At 43.4% G+C, this 25,781-nt stretch overlaps 1 protein-coding gene and 1 non-coding gene across 2 annotated transcripts in view; both read left to right on the forward strand.

Moving 5' to 3' along the window:
- The window catches only part of LOC139369886 (microphthalmia-associated transcription factor-like), a 51,794-nt gene that overhangs the window by 15,508 nt on the left and 10,505 nt on the right, over nucleotides 1–25,781 (forward strand). The gene's annotated exons all lie outside the window — the stretch shown is intronic.
- On the forward strand, nucleotides 19,116–19,189 carry trnaa-ugc (transfer RNA alanine (anticodon UGC)). The gene has a single exon. It is a non-coding gene; the product is annotated as a tRNA-Ala (tRNA).

Genomic DNA, 25,781 nt, shown 5'->3' on the forward strand with positions numbered 1-25,781 from the left:
TAAGTTGTTATTTGGTGTGAACATATTTTTATTTATGGCAGGGGTCCCCAATTACATTCAGCCACGGGCCGTTTTTTTTAGTGAGCGGATGGTCGGGGAGCCGGAACACAATTATAAATAATTTGTAAACTGCAAATTGACGGCAAGATACCCAAACAGATATAGTATTTGACAAAAATCGAACAATTTCAAACCATGATTACATTGGGATACGAGCACATAATGCACCTCTATTTAGGCGTGGAAATACTTGGGAACATATTTCCTAAATTAAAATCATGTGTGTATATATATATATATATATATATATATATATATATATATATATATATATATATATATATATATATTTTTTTTTATATATATATATATATATTTACACATGATTTTGATATATATATATATATATATATATATGTGTGTGTATGCATACACTGCTCAAAAAAATAAAGGGAACACTTAAACAACACAATGTAACTCCAAGTCGATCACACTTCTGTGAAATCAAACTGTCCACTCAGGAAGCAACACTGATTGACAATACATTTCACATGCTGTTGTGCAAATGGAATAGACAACAGGTGGAAATTATAGGCAATTAGCAAGACACCCCCAATAAAGTAGTGGTTCTGCAGGTGGGGACCACAGACCACTTCTCAGTTCCTATGCTTCCTGGCTGATGTTTTGGTCACTTTTGAATGCTGGCGGTGCTTTCACTCTAGTGGTAGCATGAGACAGAGTCTACAACCCACACAAGTGGCTCATGTAGTGCAGCTCATCCAGGATGGCACATCAATGCGAGCTGTGGCAAAAAGGTTTGCTGTGTCTGTCAGCGTAGTGTCCAGAGCATGGAGGCGCTACCAGGAGACAGGCCAGTACATCAGGAGACATGGAGGGGGCCGTAGGAGGGCAACAACCCAGCAGCAGGACCGCTACCTCCGCCTTTGTGCAAGGAGTAGCACTGCCAGAGCCCTGCAAAATGACCTCCACCAGGCCACAAATGTGCATGTGTCTGCTCAAACGGTCAGAAACAGACTCCATGAGGGTGGTATGAGGGCCCGACGTCCACAGGTGGGGGTTGTGCTTACAGCCCAACACCGTGCAGGACGTTTGGCATTTGCCAGAGAACACCAAGATTGGCAAATTCGCCACTGGCGCCCTGTGCTCTTCACAGATGAAAGCAGGTTCACACTGAGCACATGTGACAGACGTGACAGTCTGCAGACGCCGTGGAGAACGTTCTGCTGCCTGCAACATCCTCCAGCATGACTGGTTTGGTGGTGGGTCAGTCATGGTGTGGGGTGGCATTTCTTTGGGGGGCAGCACAGCCCTCCATATGCTCGCCAGAGGTAGCCTGACTGCCATTAGGTACCGAGATGAGATCCTCAGACCCCTTGTGAGACCATATGCTGGTGCGGTTGGCCCTGGGTTCCTCCTAATGCAAGACAATGCTAGACCTCATGTGGATGGAGTGTGTCAGCAGTTCCTGCAAGAGGAAGGCATTGATGCTATGGACTGGCCCGCCCATTCCCCAGACCTGAATCCAATTGAGCACATCTGGGACATGTCTCGCTCCATCCACCAACGCCACGTTGCACCACAGACTGTCCAGGAGTTGGCGGATGCTTTAGTCCAGGTCTGGGAGGAGATCCCTCAGGAGACCATCCGCCACCTCATCAGGAGCATGCCCAGGCGTTGTAGGGAGGTCATACAGGCTCGTGGAGACCACACACACCACTGAGCCTCATTTGGACTTGTTTTAAGGACATTACATCAAAGTTGGATCAGCCTGTAGTGTGGTTTTCCACTTTAATTTTGAGTGTGACTCCAAATCCAGACCTCCATGGGTTGATAAATTTGATTTCCATTGATAATTTTTGTGTGATTTTGTTGTCAGCACATTCAACTATGTAAAGAAAAAATTATTTAATAAGAATATTTAATTCATTCAGATCTAGGATGTGTTATTTTAGTGTTCCCTTTATTTTGTTGAGCAGTGTATATATTATACACAGTACCAGTCAAAAGTTTGGACACCAACTCATTCAAGGGTTTTCCTTTATTTGCACTATGTTCTACATTGAGGAATAATATTGAGACATGAAAACTACGAAATAACACATGGAATCCTGTAGCAACCAAAAAAGTGTTAAACAAATCAAATAGATTTTAGATTTGACAAAGTAGCCACCCTTTGCCTTGATGACAGCTTTGCACACTCTTGGCATTCTCTCAACCAGCTTCACCTGGAATGTTTTTCCAACAGTCTTGAAGAGTTCCCATATATGCTGAGCACTTGTTGGCTGCTTTGCATTCACTCTGTGGCCAACTCATCCAAAATTGGGTTGAGGTTGGGTGATTGTGGAGGCCAGGTCATCTGATGCAGCACTCCATCACTCTCCTTCTTGGTCAAATAGCTCTTACACAGCCTGGCGGTATGTTGGGTCATTGTCCTGTTGAAAAACAAATGATAGTCCCACTAAGCGCAAACCAGATTTTCTGACAGACAGTGTCACCAGCAAAGCACACCCACACCATCACACCTCCTCCTCCATGCAGAGATCATCCGTTCACCTACTCTGCGTCTCACAAAGACACGGCAGTTGGACCAAAGGACATATTTCCACAGGTCTAAGGTCCTTTGCTCATGTTTCTTGGGCCAAGCAAGTCTCTTCTTATTATTGGTGTCCTTTAGTAATGGTTTATTTTCAGCAATTCGACCACGAAGGCCTGATTCACACAGTATTCTCTGAACAGTTGATGTTAAGATGTGTCTGTTATTTGAACTTTGTGAAGCATTTATTTGGGCTGCAATCTGAGGCTGGTAATTCTAATGAACGTATCCTCAGCAGCAAAGGTAAACCTGGGTCTTCCTTTCTTGTGGCGGTCCTCATTAGAGCCAGTTTCATCAAAGCACTTGATGGTTTTTGCGACTGCACTTGAAGAAACTTGAAAAGTTCTTCGAATGTTCCGGATTGACTGACCTTCATGTCTTAAAGTAACAATGGACTGTTGTTTCTCTTTGGTTATTTGAGCTGTTCTTGCCATAAAATAGACTTGGTATTTTACCAAATAGGGATATCTTCTGTATACCACCCCTACCTGGTCACAACACAACTGAATGACTCAAACGCATTAAAAGGACAGAAATTCCACAAATGAACTTTTAAGAAGGAACACCTGTTAATTGAAATGCATTCCAGATGACTACCTCATGAACCTGGTTGAGAGAAGGTCAAGAGAGTGCGAAGCTGTTATCAAAGCAAAGGGTGGCTACTTTGAAGAATCTCAAATATAAAATACATTTATTTTTGTTTAACACTTTTTTAGTTACTACGTGATTACATATGTGTTATTTCATAATGTTATTCTACAATGTAGAAAATAGTAAAAATAAATAAAAACCCTTGAATGTGAAGGTGTGTCCAAACGTTGGACCGGTACTGTATATAGAGTGCATTCGGAAAGTATTCAGACCCCTTCCCTTTTTCCACGTTTTGTTACGTTACAGCCTTATTCTAAAATGGACTAAATACATGTTTTTCCTCATCAATCTACACACAATACCTCATAATGACAAAGCAAAAACAGGATTTTAGAAATGTGTTCAAATTTATTTCAAATAAAAACAGAAATGCCTTATTTACATAAGTATTCAGACCCTTTGCTATGAGACTCAAAATTGAGCTCAGGTGCATCCTGTTTCCATTGATCATCCTTGAGATGTGTCTACGACTTGATTGGATTCCACCTGTGGCAAATTCAATTGATTGGACATGATTTAGAAAGGCACACACCTATCTATGTAAGGTCCCATAGTTGACAGCGCATGTCAGAGCAAAAACCAAGCCATGAGGTCAAAGGAATTGTCCATAGAACTCCAATACATGATTATGTCGAGCCACCAATCTAGGGAAGGGTACCAAAACATTTCTGCAGCATTGAAGGTCCCCAAGAAGACATTGGCCTCCATCATTCTTAAATGGAAGACGTTTGGAACCACCAAGACTCTTCTTAGAGCTGGCTGCCCGGCCAAACTGAGCAATTGGGGGAGAAGGGCCTTGGTCAGGGAAGTGACCAATAACCCAATGGTCACTCTGACAGAACTCCAGAGTTCCTCTGTGGAGATGGGAGAACCTTCCAGAAGGACAACCATCTCTGCAGCACTCCACCAATCAGGCCTTTATAGTAGAGAGGCCAAACGGAAGACACTCCTCAGTAAAAGGCACATGACAGCCCACTTGGAGTTTGCCAAAAGGCCCCTAAAGGACTCTCAGAACATGATGAACAAGATTCTCTTTGGCCAGAATGCCAAGCGTCACGTCTGGAGGAAACCTGGCACCATCAGTACGGTGAAGCATTGTGGTGGCAGCATCATGATGTGGGGATATTTTTCAGCGGCAGTTACTGGGAGACTCGTCAGGATCGAGGGAAACATGAATGGAGCAAAGTAGAGCGAGATCCTTGATGAAAACCTGCTCCAGAGCTCTCAGGCTGGGGCGAAGGTTCACCTTCCAAAAGGACAATGACCCTAAGAACACACCCAAGATAACACATGAGTGGCTTCGGGACAAGCCTCTGAATGTCCTTGAGTGGCCCAGACAGATTACAGACTTGAACCCGACCTAACATCTCTGGAGAGACCTGAAAGTAGCTGTGCAGTGACGCTCCCCATCCAACCTGACAGAACTTGAGAGGATATGCAGAGAAGAATGGGAGAAACTCCCCAAATACAGGTGTGCCAAGCTTGTAGCGTCATATCCAAGAAGACTCAAGGCTGTAATTGCTGCCAAAGGTGCTTCAACAAAGTACTGAGTAAAGCATCTGAATACTTAAGTTAATGTGATATTTCAGTTGTTTATTTTTAATAATTGTGCAACATTTTCATAAAAACTGTTTTTGCTTTGTCATTATGGGGTATTGCGTGTAGATTGATTAGGGGGGAAAACAATTCAATACATTTTAGAATAAGGCTGTAACGTTAAAAAAAGGTGTAAAAAGTCAAGGGGTCTGAATACTTTTAGAATGCATTGTATATACACTACATGACCAAATGTATATGGACACCTGCTCGTCGAACATCTCATTTCATAATCATGGGCATTAATATGGTGTTGGTCCTCCTTTGCTGCTATAACATCTGTGAAAGCTTTCCTCTAGTTGTTTGACCATTGCTGCATGGACTTGCTTCCATTCAGCCACAAGAGCATTAGTGAGGTCAGGCAATGACGTTGGGCTATTAGGCCTAGCTCGCAGTCTGCATTCCAATTCATCCCAAAGGTGTTCGATGGAGTAGAGGTAAGGGCTCTGTGCAGGCCAGTCATGTTCTTCCACACCTATCTCGACAAGCCATTTCTGTATGGACCTTGCTTTGTGCACGGCAACATTGTCATGCTGAAACAGGAAAGGGCCTTCCTCAGACTGTTGCCACAAAATTGGAAGCACAGAATCGTCTAGATTGTCATTGTATGCTGTAGTGTTAAGATTTTCCTTTACTGGAACTAAAGGGCCTAGCCCGAAGCATGAAAAACAACCTCAGACCATTATCCCTCCTCCACCAAACTTTACAGTTGCATTCGCCAGGTAGCGTTCTCCTGGCATCCGCCAAACCCAGATTACTCCATCGGACTGCCAGAGGGTGAAGCATGATTCATCACTCCAGAGAACGCTTTTCCACTGCGCCAGAGTCCAATGGTGGCGAGCTTTACACCACCAACCAACTCTTGGCATTGAGCATATTGATCTTAGGCTTGTGTGTGGCTGCTCGGCCATGGAAACCATTTCCTCAAGCTCTCGAAGGAACAGTTATTGTGCTGATATTGCTTCCAGAGGAAGTTTGGAACTCGGTAGTGAGTGTTGTAACTGAGGAAAAACGATTTTTACGCGCTTCAGCACACAGCGGTCCTGTTCTGTGAGCTTGTGTGGCCTGCTCCTTCGCGGCTGAGCCGTTGTTGCTCCTAGACATTTCCACTTCACAATAACAGCACTTACAGTTGACGGGGAAGTTCTAGCAGGGAAGAAATTTGACAAACTGACTTGTTGAAGGTTGGCATGTTGAATGTCACTGAGCTGTTCAGTAAGGCTGTTCTACTGCCAATGTTTGTCTATAGAGATTGCATGGCTGTGTGCTTGATTTCATACGCCTGTCAACAACGGGTGTGGCTGAAATAAGGGGTGTCCACATACTTTTGTATATATAGTGTATGTATATATATATATATATATATATATATATATATATATATATATATATATATATATATATATATATATATTATCCTATTGGGGAACCCAGATGTATGGCGTCCACTCAGCTCCTCAATTAATGTAAGCCCATTCAGAAAAAACATCTACTCTTGTCTTTTTTCAAATCAGTTATCGGGCAAAAGGGAACATTCCGATTTCTTTCATACACAAAAGCAAGTGTAAATACTGTAAGTTAATAGTTCAATTAGGAGAATCACTTGAAACTAGAACAGACAAACATGAACAGACAAATGAGAAAAAAACTAAAAGCAACCATTGTTCTTATAGACATTATCTGTGTTCCAAGGGATCTTCTACAGAATGTTCAATCAAACCTGTGCTGCAGTTATACAGACTGAGGAAAGATCACATTGTTCATGTGGGTTTAATATGTACACTTTTGTACAATAACAATAGCAATGTGTACAATAACAATGGGGGTTTTATTAGGGCTTATCACTTGAGAGTCATATTTTGTGTTTGGTTCTGACCTGTAGAGGCTATGGTAGTGCTGTGGTGGTTAGTGGTGGGTAGTGGCGGGTAGTGCAGAATTAGGATTAGGGGCTTTTAGGATGATTATCACAGCTTGACATCAATAAGGTATTTTGTAACCATTGAGCTCAACAAAGCTTCACCTGGGTGGGCACAGTAGGAGTCGTAGAGGGCTGAACTGGAAGGGGACTCAGTCTAAATAATCTAAATTCATAAATAATCCAAATTCATAAACTGTATTGATTAGATATCAGATCAAGTTGGCCAGACTGCACTAAGTGGAGATGCTTTCCATACAGTTGACTTTTAAATACCATCAGATTTAGCTCCACGTGCAGAGTAGACTTGCTGTCTTTTCCCTCCCTCTGATAGTTGGTAGTCGGGTTGAACTTTGGAAATGTTCAGCTCGGGGCCTAGTGTGGAGCTGCATAATGCTTTATCATTGTGCTCCTCATTTTGGTGAGCCCAGCTCTGAGGTTTAATGCTTTGTCAAAATCCAGCAATGTGAAAAAGGTCTTTGTTTCAACATAGTTCAGTAAGAAGACCAACATAACTCTGGATTTCTGAGGACTTTCTTCCTACAGATTTTGGATCTTAATTTGATCACTCTTTTGTTGCTGAGAATTTTCCTGCACCACAGGAAATGCAGATGGGCTTCGAGATTTACATAAATTCGCTGAAAACCTGCACTAGCACATGGTTATATTAACAGTATTTTAGCCTACTTTTGTCCAGCTAATAGCTTTACCACCGACCAAGCAATATTATGGACTAAACATTTAAATCCTGTTGCTGCAGGATTATTTTGCTAAAACAATACTGGTCAAATTAAGATCCTACATACAGTATGTCGGATCTTAATTTGATCCCTTTTGTTCCAGGAGGAAAATAATCAGTGCCATTTATTCATGGAGGCCAAAGGAAGCCAGGCTTCCCAAAAATTTGACCAATGCATTTTTTTAAATTATAAAACAATTTCTCTTTCGTCTCTCTGTGTTTTCATAATTTTCCTTCAATTAGCAATTGGGTGTATCTATCCCACAGGAGAAATCATCAGAGCGAGTGAAACAGCGCCCAGAAGTCTCAGTATGTGTAGCCCATGTATCTGATGCTGTCTGGACAAAAAGAGTATGACATGTTGCCGCTGTAGCATTTGATGGATGGATGCCAGCGAGCATTTGGCTTCCATTGATAAAACATTGATAAACAATTTAACCATTCAGCGTTGCATTGAGCTAAACTGTGGGTGATCTTGGTAAAGCAAAACGTCCCCCAAGGGAGGCCTGTTTGGATTTAGCATCACACCAATCAAATCACATCAAAAGCATATGTTTCTGGTAGCATTTGATGTGTTGATGTCCTGCTGTAGCTAGCTAGCTAAATCATTCTTTTCCTAAACCATGAATGGAGATGGGTATTTGGACTTAGTGTTTTTACTTAATTCTCTGTACAGGCCAATGATTATGATAGCCAGGCCTGAGATGATTGAAGTGCAATATGTAGCTTAGATGTAGTAGATACACGTTAACTAGCTAGCTATCTAACTTAGCTGGTTCATTTTTGCCCATGGAAGGAAGTTAGGCTAGCAAACATTTTGGCATGGGACTAGTATTACTATATAACGTCGGTTATGTAATTATTATCCCAGCATATTCCTTTTTCCAGTGGACTATTCGGAGGGGATTAGTTTTACCAAACTAACCCTGTAATATTGTTTTTTTCCTCATTCAAAATTGCTCGTTATGATGAAGCATGGAGGCTCTTTATTTTTATTTCACTTTTATTTAACCAGGTAGGCCAGTTGAGAACAAGTTCTCAATTACAACTGCGACCTGGCCAAGATAAAGCAAAGTAGTGTGACAAAAACAACAACACAGTTACACATTGGATAAACAAACATACAGTCAATAACACAATAGAAAAATTTGTCTACAGCATGTGCAAATGAAGTAAGGAGGTAAGGCAATAAATAGGCCAATATTGGTGAAGTAATTACAATTTACACTGGAGTGATATATGTGCGGATGTGGGTGTGCAAGTAGAAATACTGGTGTGCAAAAGAGCAGAAAAACAAAAACAAATATGGGGATGCGGTAGGTAGTTGGTTGGATGGGCTATTTACAGATGGGCTGTATACAGCTGCAGCGATCGTTAAGCTGCTCTGACAGCTGACGCTTAAAGTTAGTGAGGCAGATATAAGTCTCCAACTTCAGTGATTTTTGCAGTTCGTTCCAGTCATTGGCAGCAGACAACTGGATGGAAAGGCAGCCAAAGGAGGTGTTGGCTTTGGGGATGTCCATTGAAATATACCTGCAGGAGCACGTGCTACGGGTGGGTGTTGCTATGATGACCTGTGAGCTGAGATAAGGCAGAGCTTTACCTAGCAAAGACTTATAGATGACCTGAAGCCAGTGGGTTTGGTGACGAATATGTAGCAAGGACCAGCCAACAAGAGCATACAGGTCACAGTGGTGGGTAGTATATGGGGCTTTGGTGACAAAAACGGATGGAACTGTGATAGACTGCATCCAATTTGCTGAGTAGAGTGTTGGAGGCTATTTTATAAATGATATCGCCGAAGTCAAGGATCGGTAGGATAGTCAGTTTTACGAAGGTATGTTTGGTAGCATGAGTGAAGGAGGATTTGTTGTAAAATAGGAAGCCGATTCTAGATTTAACTTTGGATTGGAGATGCATAATGTGAGTCTGGAAGGAGAGTTTACTGTCTAGCCAGACACCTAGGTATTTATAGTTGTCCACATATTCTAAGTCAGAACCGTCCAGAGTAGTGATGTCAGGCGGGCGGGTGTGTGCAGAGATTGGTTGAAGAGCATGCATCTCGTTTTACTAGCGTTTAAGAGCAGTTGGAGGCCACGGAAGGAGTGTTGTATGGTGTTGAAGCTTGTTTGGAGGTTTGTTAACACGGTGTCCAAAGAAGGGCCAGATGTATACAAAATGGTGTCATCTACTTAGTGGTGGATCAAAGAATCATCCGCAGCAAGAGCGACATCATTGATAGATACAGAGAAAAGAGTCGGCCCGAGAATTGAACCCTGTGGCACCCCCATAGAGACTGCCAGAGGTCCGGACAACAGGCCCTCCGATTTGACACACTGAACTCTATCTGAGAAGTAGTTAGTGAACCAGGCGAGGCAGTCATTAGAGAAACCAAAGCTGTTGAGTCTGCCGATAAGAATACGGTGATTGACAAAGTTGAAAGCCTTGACCAGGTCGATGAAGACGGCAGCACAGTACTGTCGTTTATCGATGGCGGTTATGATATCGTTTAGGACCTTGAGCGTGGCTGAGGTACACCCGTGACCAGCTCGGAAACCAGATTGCATAGCGGAGAAGGTAGGGTGCGATTCAAAATTGTCGATGATCTGTTTGTTCACTTGGCATTCGAAGACTTTAGAAAGGCAGGGCAGGATGAATATAGGGTTGAACAGTGGGTTGGGTCTAGAGTGTCTCCCCCTTTGAAGAGGGGGATGACCGCAGCCACTTTCCAATCTTTAGGAATCTCAGATGATACGAAAGAGAGAGGTTGAACAGACTAGTAATAGCGGTTGCAACAATGGCAGCGGATAATTTTAGGAAGAGAGGATTCCAGATTGTCAAGCCCAGCTGATTTGTAGGGATCCAGATTTTGCAGCTTTTTCAGAATATCAGCTGTCTGGATTTGGGTGAAGGAGAAGCGGGGGTGGGGGGAGCTTGGGCCAGTTGCTGCGGGAGGTGCAGAGCTGTTATCCGGGGTTGGGGTAGCCAGGTGGCCAGCCATAGAGAAATGCTTATTGAAATTCTCGATTATCATGGATTTATCAGAGGTGACAGTGTTTCCTAGTCTCAGTGCAGTGGGCAGCTGGGAGGAGGTACTCTTATTCTCCATAAGAGAATACAGTGTCCCAAAACATTTTGGAATTAGTGCTGCAGGATGCAAATTTCTGTTTGAAAAGCTAGCCTTTGCTTTCCTAACTGAATGTGTGTATTGTTTCCTGACTTCCCTGAAAAGTTGCATATCGCGGGGACTATTCAAAGCTAGTGCAGTACACCACAGGGTGTTTTTGTGCTGGTCAAGGGCAGTCAAGTCTGGAGTGAACCTAGGGCTATATCTGTTCTTAGTTCTACATTTTTTGAAAGGGCCAAATCCTGGTTGAAAACAGCAACAACATGTTTACGGATTTGGGGTTGTACCTGGTAGGTTACTTGATAGTTTGTGTGAGATTGAGGGCATCTTGCTTAGATTGTAGGACTGCCGGGGTGTTAAGCATATCCCAATTTATGTCACCTAGCAGTACGAACTCTGACGATAGATGTGGGGCAATCAATTCACATATGGTGTCCAGGGCACAGCTGGGAGCTGAGGGGGGTCTATAACAAGCGTCAACAGTGAGGGATTTTTTTCTGGAGAGATGGATCTTTAAAAGTAGAAGCTCAAATTGTTTGGGCATAGACCTGGATAGTAGGACAGAACTCTGCATGCTACTTCTACAGTAGATTGCAATTCCGCCCCCTTTAGCAGTTCTGTCTTAAGCCAGGATTCAGACACGGCTAGGACATCAGGGTTGGCGGAGTGTGTTAAAGCTGTGAATAAAGCAAACTTAGGGAGGAGGCTTCTGATGTTAACATGCATGAACCCAAGGCTTTTACTTTTGCAGAAGTCAACAAATGAGAGCGCCTGGGAACACACAAGGCCTGGGTAAACCTCTACATCACCAGAGGAACAGAGGAGTAGGATGAGGGTACGGCTAAATGCTATAGGAACTGGTCGTCTAGTGCTTTGGGAACAGAGAATAAAAGCAGCAGATTTCTGGACGTGGTAGGATAGATTCAGGGCATTGTGTACACACAAGGGTATGGTAGGGTGTGAGTACAGTGGGGGTAAACCTGGGCATTGAGTGGCGATGAGAGAGGTTGCATCTCTGGAGGCGCCACTTAAGCTAGGTGAGGTCTCCCCATGTGTGGGGGGTGGGACAAGGGAGCTATCTGAGGCATGTTGAGCAGGACTAGGGGCTCCACAGTAAAATAAAACAATGAGAGCTGCCCTAAACCACAGTATATTAGAGAAAGTAGAAAGGCGTAAGGCAATCACAGGTGTTGATTGGGAGAGCTAAGACAACAACGGATGAGACAACAACTGGTAAACAGCTAGGACAACAACAACTGGTAAATGGCGATGAATGGACAGAGAGGGTCAGTTAGCTACACACAGGGCCTGAGTTCGAGGCTGGGGCAGACAGATAAACAAAATGAAGTACCATGTTAATGAACAGTCCAGCAGGCATCAGCTGTGTAGCCGAGTGATCATTGGGTCCTTCTAGGCATAAAGATATTTAAAATGTCTAGTGAAAGCCTAATATTGGCCTAATGACCTTCAGTTTGGAGAAAGTCAAAATAATAATCCATATCAATAAGAACCATGAACTGTAACCATCTAATTCAAATTAAATCAAATTGTATTTGTCACAAAGCCAAATACAACAAGAGTATCTTACAGTGAAATGCTTAACCAACAATGCAGTTAACAAAAATAAGTATTAATAAAGTGTTTACTAAAATAAACTGAAGTAAAAAATAAATAAATAAAATAAAAAATAAGAAAAATAGAACAATAACAAATAATTAAGGAGTAACAATAAAATAACAGTAGCTAGGCTTTTGATTAGCTGTTCTTATGGCTTGGGGGTAGAAGCTGTTAATTAAGAAGCCTTTTGGACCTAGACTTGGCGCTCCGGTACAGCTTGCCGTACAGTAGTAGAAAGAACGGTCTATGACTAGGGTGGCTGGAGTCTGGCCATTTTTAGGGCCTTCCTCTGACACTGCCTGGTATAGAGGTCCTGGATGGCAGGAAGCTTGGCCCCAGTGATGTACTGGGCTGTACGCACCCCCCTCTGTAGTGCCTTTTTGGTATCTTTAAGTTTGTTTTCACCGTATTAGACCGTATCACCGTATTGTAGATTTGATGTTTAAATGTTTAAGTTGAAATGGTGCTGGAACAGCTGAGGAAAGACCTTAGCTATGTTGACAAATTATACATAACCTAACTAAAAAAAGGGTACGAGCATCCACACTGGAGGAAAGTTTATTGTTCTACAGTAGATCTACATCTGTCAATCGACTGATGGCCCAAATCAGTTCATCAACCCAGGGAAACACAAACAGTAGGCTAGCCAATTATAGGTTTTCACACCTTGCATTATGTGGATAGGCTAACGGGTAGCCTACAGAATGTAGCCTATTGGAATATAATCAATTAAAAAGGGCCTATTGCAACCACTGATAACACTAGATGTGATATCTCATTAAACAATCAATAGCGCTAAATTCACCTGCACAACTTTTCTCAATTGCAACCATTATTGGTCACCTCATTACTGCTCCAGATGATGTCAGTGTAACCTTAACATTAGTCCTGCTTTCAACCATTCTTTCAACATATGTTCACCCTCTGGTATTGTAATCGGAACAACTGAGTCCTTTTTTAACTATGGGTGATTTATCTACTTGCCAAGCATTCCATACAATATAAATAAAGTATTTCCTTGTTTACCATGGCAATGTGTAAATAAATCAAGGGGATTGAGGTATTCATGCCAGAAGGATGTTGGCTGGAATCTAACACACACCAGGCCTGTATTTGCAGGATGTAGGCAGTGGCCCTAATCACTAGACCACCCCAGGTCACAATTGAACAGAATATTGACCATAGCAAACACTTGACACTTGTATGTAATAGCCTAATGGAGACCAAAATATATCTTGTGTTATTAAGCTTCATAAAATGATGGTTGTTGAGAGAATGGCTGCATTTCAGATGTATTTTTGTACATTTGAATGTATCAGTAGGAGCTACGTTTAGCGTTTGAGCAAGAGAGAACATTATTTTGATTGCAAGCACTGATCCCAATGACCCAACTGCTCTCACATGGAGAGAAAGAGAATTGCTCATTTTCAGGGACTCACAAGGCTCATTGAATTCCCTGATGCAGCAGGAATATTCTCTGCCACAAAAGTGTGATCAAGTTCAAATCCGACATCTGAACCTCTGTTTTCATATCATTTTAAGGGCATTACATATGAGGGTATACAGTTGAAGTCGGAAGTTTACATACACCTTAGCCGAATACATTTAAACTCAGTTTTTCACAATTCCTGACATTTAAAATTCCCTGTCTTAGGTCAGTTAGGATCACCACTTTATTTTAAGAATGTAAAATGTCAGAATAATGGTAGAGAGAATGATTTATTTCAGCTATTATTTCTTACATCACATTCCCAGAAGTTTACATTCACTCAATTAGTATTTGGTAGCTTTGCCTTTTAATTGTTTAACTTGGGTCAAACATTTCGGGTAGCCTTCCACAAGCTTCCCACAATAAGTTGGGTGAATTTTGGCCCATTCCTCCTGACAGAGCTGGTGTAACTGAGTCAGGTTTGTAGGCCTCCTTGCTCGCACACGCTTTTTCAGTTCTGCCCACAGATTTTCTATAGGATTGAGGTCAGGGCTTTGTGATGACCACTCCAATACCTTGACTTTGTTGTCCTTAAGCCATTTTGCCACAAATTTGGAAGTATGCTTGGGGTCATTGTCCATTTGGAAGACCCATTTGCGACCAAGTTTCAACTTCCTGACTGATGTCTTGAGATGTTGCTTCAATATATCCACATCATTTTCCTTCCTCATAAAGCCATCTATTTTATGAAGTGCACCAGTCCCTCCTGCAGCAAAGCACCCCAATACATGATGCTGCCACCAACCGCTTCACGGTTGGGATGGTGTTCTTCGGCTTGCAAGCCTCCCCTTTTTCCTATAAACATAACGATGGTCATTATGGCCAAAAAGTTTGATTTTTGTTTCATCAGACCAGAGGACATTTCTCCAAAAAGTATGATCTTGATTTTGTCCCCATGTGCAGTTGCAAACCGTTGTCTGGATTTTTTATGGTGGTTTTGGAGCAGTGGCTTATTCCTTGCTGAGTGGCCTTTCAGGTTATGTCGATATAGAGCTTGTGTTACTGTGGATATAGATACTTTTGTACCTGTTTCCTCCAGCATCTTCACAAGGTCCTTTACCGTTGTTCTGGGATTGATTTGCACTTTTCGCACCAAAGTACGTTCATCTCTAGGAGACAGAACGCGTCTCCTTCCTGAGCGATATGACGGCTGCATGGTCCCATGGTGTTTATACTTGCGTACTATTGTTTTTACAGATGAACGTGGTAACTTCAGGCATTTGGAAATTGCTCCCAAGGATGAACCAGACTTGTAGAGGTCTACAATTATTTTCTGAGGTCTTGGCTGATTTCTTTTGATTTGCCCATGATGTCAAGAAAAGAGGCACTGAGTTTGAAGGTAGGCCTTGAAATAGATCCACAGGTACACTGCCAATTGACTCAAATAATGTCAATTAGTCTATCAGAAGCTTCTAAAGCCATGACATCATTTTCTGTAATTTTTCAAGCTGTTTAAAGGCACAGTCAACTTAGTGTATGTAATTTTCTGACCCACTGGAATTGTGATACAGTGAATTATAAGTGAAGTAATCTGTCTGAAAACAATTGTTGGAAAAATTAGTAGATTAAGTAGATGTCCTAACCCACTTGCCAAAACTATAGTTTGTGAAAAAGACATTTGTGGAGTGGTTGTTAAACGAGTTTCAATGGCTCCAACATAAGTGTTTGTAAACGTTCGACTTCAACCGTAACTTTGAAAGATTGAGTCTGTGATTTTGTTGTAGGCAGAGCCATAGCGCAATGGAGTAGAATTCTATTGGCGGAGGTAGCACACTAGCAGTCTTTCAATCACCAGCAAGTGAATGCGCTTTTCAGATCACAGTGCAGTGCGTTTGTTTATATACTTTGCTAGTTAATGAGTTATTAGTCCAGTTATAGATAAGTATAGGTCAGCAATGGGGAGTTACTGCTTCCTACAAGAGCACAAAACCTGAAGGCTACATTTCATGCTGTCTTTGAAAAGCCAGTCAGGTAAAAAGCTTATGTCTTAATTAAAGAGGAAGTTTTATATTTTGAGACAGACTTGAATTTGCAAATAAGCTAATAGGCAGATTTTCTGTATGGTAATAATATTACATTTTATTTTGTAAAGTGATTTCTTGCATCATACAACACAATGCAATTTACAGTCCCCTAGTTGGCCCATGGTGTTACAGACCAAGTAAAACATTATGAATTCATGTCAAGCCCTTCATAATGTAAAAACATTTTTTTAAAGTATCATGCAATGTAGACCTGCAATGAACACCACATATAAAAATCAAAAGCTATTTCCATTTGAAAATGTTATGGGATTTGCTCCATTGGTTTTGTTGGTAGGCCAACATTATACTCAAATAGCCACAATAGCCTATTGGCTACTGTCTAAAACTGTAAGGGTACAGCTCCAATGTTCACTGTAAATGCGCCGGAAGTTGCAAAAAATTCTCTCAAGTTTCCGACCACAATGCCTACAATTTGCTCAGTGCCCCCAAAAATTAGAGGGAACATTGCTCAAAATATATGCCATTTATCAGACACAATTTACAGTCATGCGTGCATGCGTTTTACGTATGGGTGGTCCTGGGAATTTAACCCAAAATCTTGGCATTGCACGTGCCATGCTCTACCAACTGAGTTACAGAGGACCAGCTGAGGCATCACGCCTCAGCTGGTCCTCTGTAACTCAGGGGGATATGGTTTCAGATTTGATAAATGCATTGCAGCCTCCACTTTTGATTCACCGAGTAGTTTAAAATATACAGTAGGACAAAAAAGTATTTAGTCAGCCACCAATTGTGCAAGTTCTCCCACTTGAAAAGATGAGAGAGGCCTGTAATTTTCATCAGAGGTACACTTCAACTATGACAGACAAAATGAGGGAAAAAAATATACTGAAAATCAAATTGCAGGATTTTTAATGAATTTATTTGCAAATTATGGTGGAAAATAAGTATTTGGTCAATAACAAAAGTTTATCTCAATACTTTGTTATAAAGCCTTTGTTGGCAATGACAGAGGTCAAATGTTTTCTGTAAGTCTTCGCAAGGTTTTCACACACTGTTGCTGGTATTTTGGCCCATTCTTCCATGCAGATCTCCTCTAGAGCAGTGATGTTTTGGGGCTGTTGCTGGGCAACACGGACTTTCAACTCCCTCCAAAGATTTTCTATGGAGTTGAGATCTGGAGACTGGCTAGGCCACTCCAGGACCTTGAAATGCTTCTTACGAAGCCACTCCTTCGTTGCCCGGGCGGTGTGTTTGGGATCATTGTCATGCTGAAAGACCCATCCACGTTTCATCTTCAATGCCCTTGCTGATGGAAGGAGGTTTTCACTCAAAATCTCACGATACATGACCCCATTCATTCTTTCCTTTACAGGGATCAGTCGTCCTGGTCCCTTTGCAGAAAAACAGCCCCAAAGCATGATGTTTCTATCCCCATGCTTCACAGTAGGTATGGTGTTCTTTGGATGCAACTCAGCATTCTTTGTCCTCCAAACACGATGAGTTGAGTTTTTACCAAAAAGTTATATTTTGGTTTCATCTGACCATATCACATTCTCCCAATCTTCTTCTGGATCATCCAAATGCTCTCTAGCAAACTTCAGACGGGGCTGGACATGTACTGGATAAAGCAGGGGGACACGTCTGGCACTGCAGGATTTGAGTCCCTGGCGGCGTAGTGTGTTACTGATGGTAGGCTTTGTTACTTTGGTCCCAGCTCTTTGCAGGTCATTCACTAGGTCCCCCCGTGTGGTTCTGGGATTTCTGCTCACCGTTCTTGTGATCATTTTGACCCCACGGGGTGAGATCTTGCGTGGAGCCCCAGATCGAGGGAGATTATCAGTGGTCTTGTATGTCTTCCATTTCCTAATAATTGCTCCCACAGTTGATTTCTTCAAACCAAGCTGCTTACCTATTGCAGATTCAGTCTTCCCAGCCAGGGGCAGGTCTACAATTTTGTTTCTGGTGTCCTTTGACAGCTCTTTGGTCTTGGCCATAGTGGAGTTTGGAGTGTGACTGTTTGAGGTTATGGACAGGTGTCTTTTATACTGATAACAAGTTCAAACAGGTGCCATTAATACAGAGCCTCTTAAAGAAGAAGTTACAGGTCTGTGAGAGCCAGAAATCTTGCTTGTTTGTAGGTGACCAAATACTTATTTTCCACCATAATTTGCAAATAAATCCATAAAAAAATCCTACAATGTGATTTTCTGGATTTTTAAAATAATTTTTCTGTCATAGTTGAAGTGTACCTATGATGAAAATTACAGGCCTCTCTCATCTTTTTAAGTGGGAGAACTTGCACAATTGGTGGCTGACTAAATATTTTTTTGCCCCACTGTATATATGTTAGACACACTGAACAAATGTTCTGCCTTCTGCATTCATTAGTATTTTTAGTGTTAGTCCTATACAGTACATCGCTGAACTCATGACACATTTATAGATTCTGCGCCTCTTGACCCTACGGCAGGATGTACAGTATCAGACCTCCCTTGTTTAATGGACTTACATTGTCATATCAAGTTTATCTGAGATCTCATAGTCCCATACCAGGCTATGATAAACCAGCTCTGTGGGTTTATGCGGCTGCACACATAAGCTCTTTTGTTCATAATTTAGGCAAGTGCATTTTCTTAATCCATCATAAATTGGACAATGTTTGCCATTCTGGGCAGAGAAGGGTTACATTCTTGTTAACTTCTCTTGCCACAGGCCCAATAGCACACAGCACAACCCCTGGTCTAAGTAGAAGACGCCTCTTTGTCCGTTTGCCATCCTCTTAGCTGAGCAGCCCATGCCATCACAGCAGCTCCCACGCCTGCAATGTCAGAGGCTTGTAACTATGGGCTGGAAGGCTAGAGAGCAAGACCCAGTGCCTTGGGGCTTTGATGGAACCCAACACATAGCGGTCAATTAAACACTCACAAAGTCTCTCTTGTTTTCAACGAAGAGCTGTCTTTCACAGATATGCATTTTGTGTTTTGTCTGGTCTCAACAGCTTCCACGCTGTATCTCTCTGCCACTCTGTTCACCAAATCTCTACCTCCTTGACACATATCTTAACCCTGCATCTAAGAAATCAAAGTCCAAGGGAAGAAGGGGTGAATAAGAGTGTATACATCCCATCTCTGAAATGGTTTAAAGGCACAATCTATAAGGCTTTCTGCTGTTGAAGATAAATACCCATTGATTTTTTTAGGAATGTAATTTATACAGCACATGACTTATGAGCTTAGTACTTAGCTGTTTCTATGAATGTGAGATAAGCTTGGGTTTCCCCTGCCCCATCCCTCAACTGACCAAACAAGCTGGCAGTTGCAGGCGGTTTAAAATTCAGATTGGTCCTAAAAATGATTTAATAGTCACCTGTATGCATTTCGTCCTTTGTGGCTCAGTTGGTAGAGCATGGTTATTGCAATGCCAGGGTTGTGGGTTCGATTCCCACGGGGGACAAGTATGAGAAATGTATGCACGCTCTACTGTAAGTTGCTCTGGATAAGAGCGTCTGCTAAATGACTAAAATGGAAATAGTTTGCATTTACTTTTTTTTCTACCCCAACAACAGTATAACATTACCGTTCTTATGATCACAATGTACAGATCACAACTTCAGCATAAAGTATTTAAAGAATGTGTCACGTCTGCTCCTGCTCCTCCCCTCCGGTGTACGACGTCGCCAGAGTACTAACCACCGGTCCTGGGATTCATCATTACGCACACCTGGCACTCATCATTATGCGCACCTGTGAATCATTATGAGTCACACCTGGACTCCATTACCTTCATAATTTCCTCCCCTTTATACACTGCTCAAAAAAATAAAGGGAACACTAAAATAACACATCCTAGATCTGAATTAATGAAATATTCTTATTAAATACTTTTTTCTTTACATAGTTGAATGTGCTGACATCAAAAGCACACAAACATTATCAATGGAAATCAAATTTATCAACCCATGGAGGTCTGGATTTGGAGTCACACTCAAAATTAAAGTGGAAAACCACACTACAGGCTGATCCAACTTTGATGTAATGTCCTTAAAACAAGTCAAAATGAGGCTCAGTAGTGTGTGTGGCCTCCATATGCCTGTATGACCTCCCTACAACGACTGGGCATGCTCCTGATGAGGTGGCGGATGGTCTCCTGAGGGATCTCCTCCCAGACCTGGACTAAAGCATCCGCCAACTCCTGGACAGTCTGTGGTGTCTGTGGCGCCGACAGAGATGGCCGCCTCGCTTCGCGTTCCTAGGAAACTATGCAGTTTTTAGTTTTTTTACGTGTTATTTCTTACATTGTTACCCCAGGTCATCTTAGGTTTCATTACATACAGTCGAGAAGAACTACTGAATATAAGAGCAGCGTCAACTCACCATCAGTACGACCAAGAATATGACTTTCGCGAAGCGGATCCTGTGTTCTGCCTTTCACCCAGGACAACGGAATGGATCCCAGCCGGCGACCCAAAACAACGACTTCGTAAAAGAGGGAAACGAAGCGGTCTTCTGGTCAGACTCCGGAGACGGGCACATCGCGCACCACTCCCTAGCATACTTCTCGCCAATGTCCAGTCTCTTGACAACAAGGTTGATGAAATCCGAGCAAGGGTAGCATTCCAGAGGGACATCAGAGACTGTAACGTTCTTTGCTTCACGGAAACATGGCTCACTGGAGAGACGCTATCGGAGTCGGTGCAGCCACCTGGTTTCTCCACGCATCGCGCCGACAAAAACAAACATCTTTCTGGTAAGAAGAGGGGCGGGGGCGTATGCTTTATGGTTAACGAGACGTGGTGTGGCCACAACAACATACAGGAACTCAAGTCCTTCTGTTCACCTGATTTAGAATTCCTCACAATCAAATGTCGACCGCATTATCTACCAAGGGAATTCTCTTCGATTATAATCACAGCCGTAAATATTCCCCCCAAAGCACATCGATGGCTCTGAACAAACTTTATTTGACTCTTTGCAAACTGGAATCCACATATCCTGAGGCTGCATTCATTGTAGCTGTGGATTTTAACAAGGCTAATCTGAAAACAAGAATCCCTAAATTGTATCAGCATATCGATTGCGCAACCAGGGCTGACAAAACCTTGGATCATTGCTATTCTAACTTCCGCGACGCATATAAGGCCCTCTCCCGCTCTCCTTTCGGAAAAGCTGACCACGACTCCATTTTGTTGCTCCCTGCCTACAAACAGAAACTAAAACAAGAAGCTCCCGCGCTGAGGTCTGTTCAACGCTGGTCCGACCAATCTGATTCCACACTCCAAGACTGCTTCCATCACGTGGACTGGGATATGTTTCGTATTGCGTCAGACAACAACATTGACGAATACGCTGATTCGGTGAGCGAGTTCATTAGAACGTGCGTTGAAGATGTCGTTCCCATAGCAACGATTAAAACATTCCCAAACCAGAAACCGTGGATTGATGGCAGCATTAGCGTGAAACTGAAAGCGCGAACCACTGCTTTTAATCAGGGCAAGGTGACCGGAAACATGACCGAATACAAACAGTGTAGCTATTCCCTCCGCAAGGCAATCAAACAAGCTAAGCGTCAATATAGAGACAAAGTAGAATCGCAATTCAACGGCTCAGACACAAGAGGTATGTGGCAGGGTCAACAGTCAATCACGGATTACAAAAAGAAAACCAGCCCAGTCACGGACCAGGATGCCTTGCTCCCAGGCAGACTAAATAACTTTTTTGCCCGCTTTGAGGACAATACAGTGCCACTGACACGGCCCGCAACCAAAACATGCGGACTCTCCTTCACTGCAGCAGAGGTGAGTAAAACATTTAAACGTGTTAACCCTCGCAAGGCTGCAGGCCCAGACGGCATCCCCAGCCGCGCCCTCAGAGCATGCGCAGACCAACTGGCTGGTGTGTTTACGGACATATTCAATCAATCCCTATCCCAGTCTGCTGTTCCCACATGCTCCAAAGAGGGCCACCATTGTTCCTGTTCCCAAGAAAGCTAAGGTAACTGAGCTAAACTGAGCTAAACGACTACTTCCGTCATCATGAAGTGCTTTGAGAGACTAGTCAAGGACCATATCACCTCCACCCTACCTGACACCCTAGACCCACTCCAATTTGCTTACCACCCAAATAGGTCCACAGACGATGCAATCTCAACCACACTGCACACTGCCCTAACCCATCTGAACAAGAGGAAAACCTATGTGAGAATGCTGTTCATCGACTACAGCTCGGCATTTAACACCATAGTACCCTCCAAACTCGTCATCAAGCTCGAGACCCTGGGTCTCGACCCCGCCCTGTGCAACTGGGTACTGGACTTCCTGACGGGCCGCCCCCAGGTGGTGAGGGTAGGTAACAACATCTCCACCCCGCTGATCCTCGACACTGGGGCCCCACAAGGGTGCATTCTGAGCCCTCTCCTGTACTCCCTGTTCACCCACGACTGCGTGGCCACGCACGCCTCCAACTCAATCATCAAGTTTGCGGACGACACAACAGTGGTAGGCTTGATTACCAACAACGACGACACGGCCTACAGAGAGGAGGTGAGGGCCCTCGGAGTGTGGTGTCAGGAAAATAACCTCACACTCAACGTCAACAAAACTAAGGAGATGATTGTGGACTTCAGGAAACAGCAGAGGGAACACCCCCCTATCCACATCGATGGAACAGTAGTGGAGAGGGTAGTAAGTTTTAAGGTCCTCGGCGTACACATCACAGACAAACTGAATTGGTCCACCCACACAGACAGCATCGTGAAGAAGGCGCAGCAGTGCCTCTTCAACCTCAGGAGGCTGAAGAAATTCGGCTTGTCACCAAAAGCACTCACAAACTTCTACAGATGCACAATCAAGAGCATCCTGTCGGGCTGTATCACCGCCTGGTACGGCAACTGCTCCGCCCACAACCGTAAGGCTCTCCAGAGGGTAGTGAGGTCCGCACAACGCATCACCGGGGGCAAACTACCTGCCCTCCAGGACACCTACACCACCCGATGTCACAGGAAGACCATAAAGATCATCAAGGACAACAACCACCCGAGCCACTGCCTGTTCACCCCGCTATCATCCAGAAGGCGAGGTCAGTACAGGTGCATCAAAGCTGGGCCCGAGAGACTGAAAAACAGCTTCTATCTCAAGGCCATCAGACTGTTAAACAGCCACCACTAACATTGAGTGGCTGCTGCCAACACACTGACTCAACTCCAGCCACTTTAATAATGGGAATTGATGTAAAATATATCACTAGCCACTTTAAACAATGCTACTTAATATAATGTTTACATACCCTACATTATTCATCTCATATGTCTACGTATATACTGTACTCTATATAATCTACTGCATCTTTATGTAATACATGTATCACTAGCCACTTTAAACTATGCCACTTTGTTTACATACTCATCTCATATCTATATACTGTACTCGATACCATCTACTGCATCTTGCCTATGCCGTTCTGTACCATCACTCATTCACATATCTTTATGTACATATTCTTTATCCCTTTACACTTGTGTGTATAAGGTAGTAGTTTTGGAATTGTTAGTTAGATTACTCGTTGGTTATTACTGCATTGTCGGAACTAGAAGCACAAGCATTTCGCTACACTCGCATTAACATCTGCTAACCATGTGTATGTGACAAATAAAATTTGATTTGATTTGATTTGGTGCAATGGAGCGAGACATGATGTCCCAGATGTGCTCAATTGGATTCAGGTCTGGGGAACGGGCGGGCCAGTCCATAGCATCAATGCCTTCCTCTTGCAGGAACTGCTGACACACTCCAGCCACACGAGGTCCAGCATTGTCTTGCATTAGGAGGAACCCAGGGCCAACCGCACCAGCATATGGTCTCACAAGGGGTCTGAGGATCTCATCTCGGTACCTAATGGCAGTCAGGCTACCTCTGGCGAGCACATGGAGGGCTGTGCGGCCCCCCAAAGAAATGCCATCCCACACCATGGCTGACCCACAGCCAAACCGGTCATGCTGGAGGATGTTGCAGGCAGCAGAACGTTCTCCACGGCGTCTCCAGACTCACGTCACGTCTGTCACATGTGCTCAGTGTGAACCTGCTTTCATCTGTGAAGAGCACAGGGTGCCAGTGGCGAATTTGCCAATCTTGGTGTTCTCTGGCAAATGCCAAACGTCCTGCACGGTGTTGGGCTGTAAGCACAACCCCCACCTGTGGACGTCAGGCCCTCATACCACCCTCATGGAGTCTGTTTCTGGTCGTTTGAGCAGACACATGCACATTTGTGGCCTGCTGGAGGTCATTTTGCAGGGCTCTGGCAGTGCTCCTCCTGCTCCTCCTTGCACAAAGGCGGAGGTAGCGGTCCTGCTGCTGGGTTGTTGCCCTCCTACGGCCTCCTCCGCGTCTCCTGATGTACTGGCCTGTCTCCTGGTAGCGCCTCCATGCTCTGGACACTACGCTGACAGACACAGCAAACCTTCTTGCCACAGCTCGCATTAATGTTCCATCTTGGATGAGTTGCACTACCTGAGCCACTTGTGTGGGTGGTAAACTCCGTCTCATGCTACCACTAGAGTGAAAGCACCGCCAGCATTCAAAAGTGACCAAAACATCAGCCAGGAAGCATAGGAACTGAGAAGTGGTATGTGGTCAACACCTGCAGAACCACTCCTTTATTGGGGGTGTCTTGCTAATTGCCTATCATTTCCACCTGTTGTCTATTCAATTTGCACAACAGCATGTGAAATGTATTGTCAATCAGTGTTGCTTCCTAAGTGGACAGTTTGATTTCACAGAAGTGTGATTGACTTGGAGTTACATTGTGTTGTTTAAGTGTTCCCTTTATTTTTTTGAGCAGTGTATGTCACTCTCCCAGGTTCACTTACCAGTTGGTGTTGTTCTTGTGTATCAGCGTTATGCCTTATGTTAGTGTCGTGTTCTTGGTTTTGTTGTTTTATTAAAACATTTCACCTGCTCCCGACTCACCACCCCATCATTACAGAATAGCCCAAAGAAAGCAAACATATGTTTTTTGGGGGAGATAAGGTTTTACCAGGACTGGTGATATGAAGCCTGAAGGGTCATTTAGGAATATATCATGGGGCATGAACCTCTCTTGTGTCCATTGACTGGTTTCTGGTCCAGTTTTACGCTCTAGACTGCATGGCACCAGGGCACCCTAATGTCAAATTTTCATGGAAATACAAGATTAGTGGCAGCCTGATGCATGTGAACACTTATGTCTCAAGTTAGGATAAGACCTCAGAGTATCCCATTTTAGGCAAAGGGGCTATCATCCAGACAACAGACAGTTTTAACATAGAGCAAGAAAGGGTCTGCAGGTCAATAGTAGGGCTATGATACCCTACAAGGATTTCTGAAATAAACATAATAGTTACATTGTCTCTCTGATTAGAAGAATGTGAGGTGGTAATGTATAGTAAACTATACTTTAAATTACTTTAGTTGGAGAATAACATTTATTCAATGCAGTTTGATAAATAGTCAAGAGTTTTTCCTCAGCAGTGTGTACAAGTAGTTATACAGGGGCCAAGGGATCATGGCAGCCAGTGGCTATAGCCATCAATGTAAGCCCATGTGCTCTCTGCAAGTAGGTGATAAACCTCTGTCTCGCGAAGAGGCTATAAATAAAAGAGGGGTAAAGTCGCTGTGGGGAGATGAGGAATACTGCTCTTCTTCACGTATGTGTCTTAACCCAAAGGTTTGGCTGAAGGAAAAGGCCACAAAATGAGGGCGGAACAAAGACGTCCTCTACCATGTTAGCACAAAGAGATCTTTCTTTGGGTTATTATCGGTGAAGGTTCTGCCAGGCCGTAGGGCACTTCCCCTGCATGTGCTTCACCTCTCTATCTCTATCTGGAAGGCCGTTCCTCCACTCCAAGTCACGGTTTCCAGTAATCCCAACAAAGGCATGATACTGTTTAGGAGGGAATGGTAGACCTTTACGTTAGTTAGAGCGGCTATTGACATCGCTTTATCTCGTGTGAGGATCCTCATAAATTTGGACTCACGGCTGCGCAGTTCCTTCACCAAATCAAATCAAATCAAATG

This window comes from Oncorhynchus clarkii, chromosome 17 (genome assembly GCF_045791955.1).
Source record: "Oncorhynchus clarkii lewisi isolate Uvic-CL-2024 chromosome 17, UVic_Ocla_1.0, whole genome shotgun sequence".
NCBI classification, from domain to species: Eukaryota; Metazoa; Chordata; class Actinopteri; order Salmoniformes; family Salmonidae; genus Oncorhynchus; species Oncorhynchus clarkii.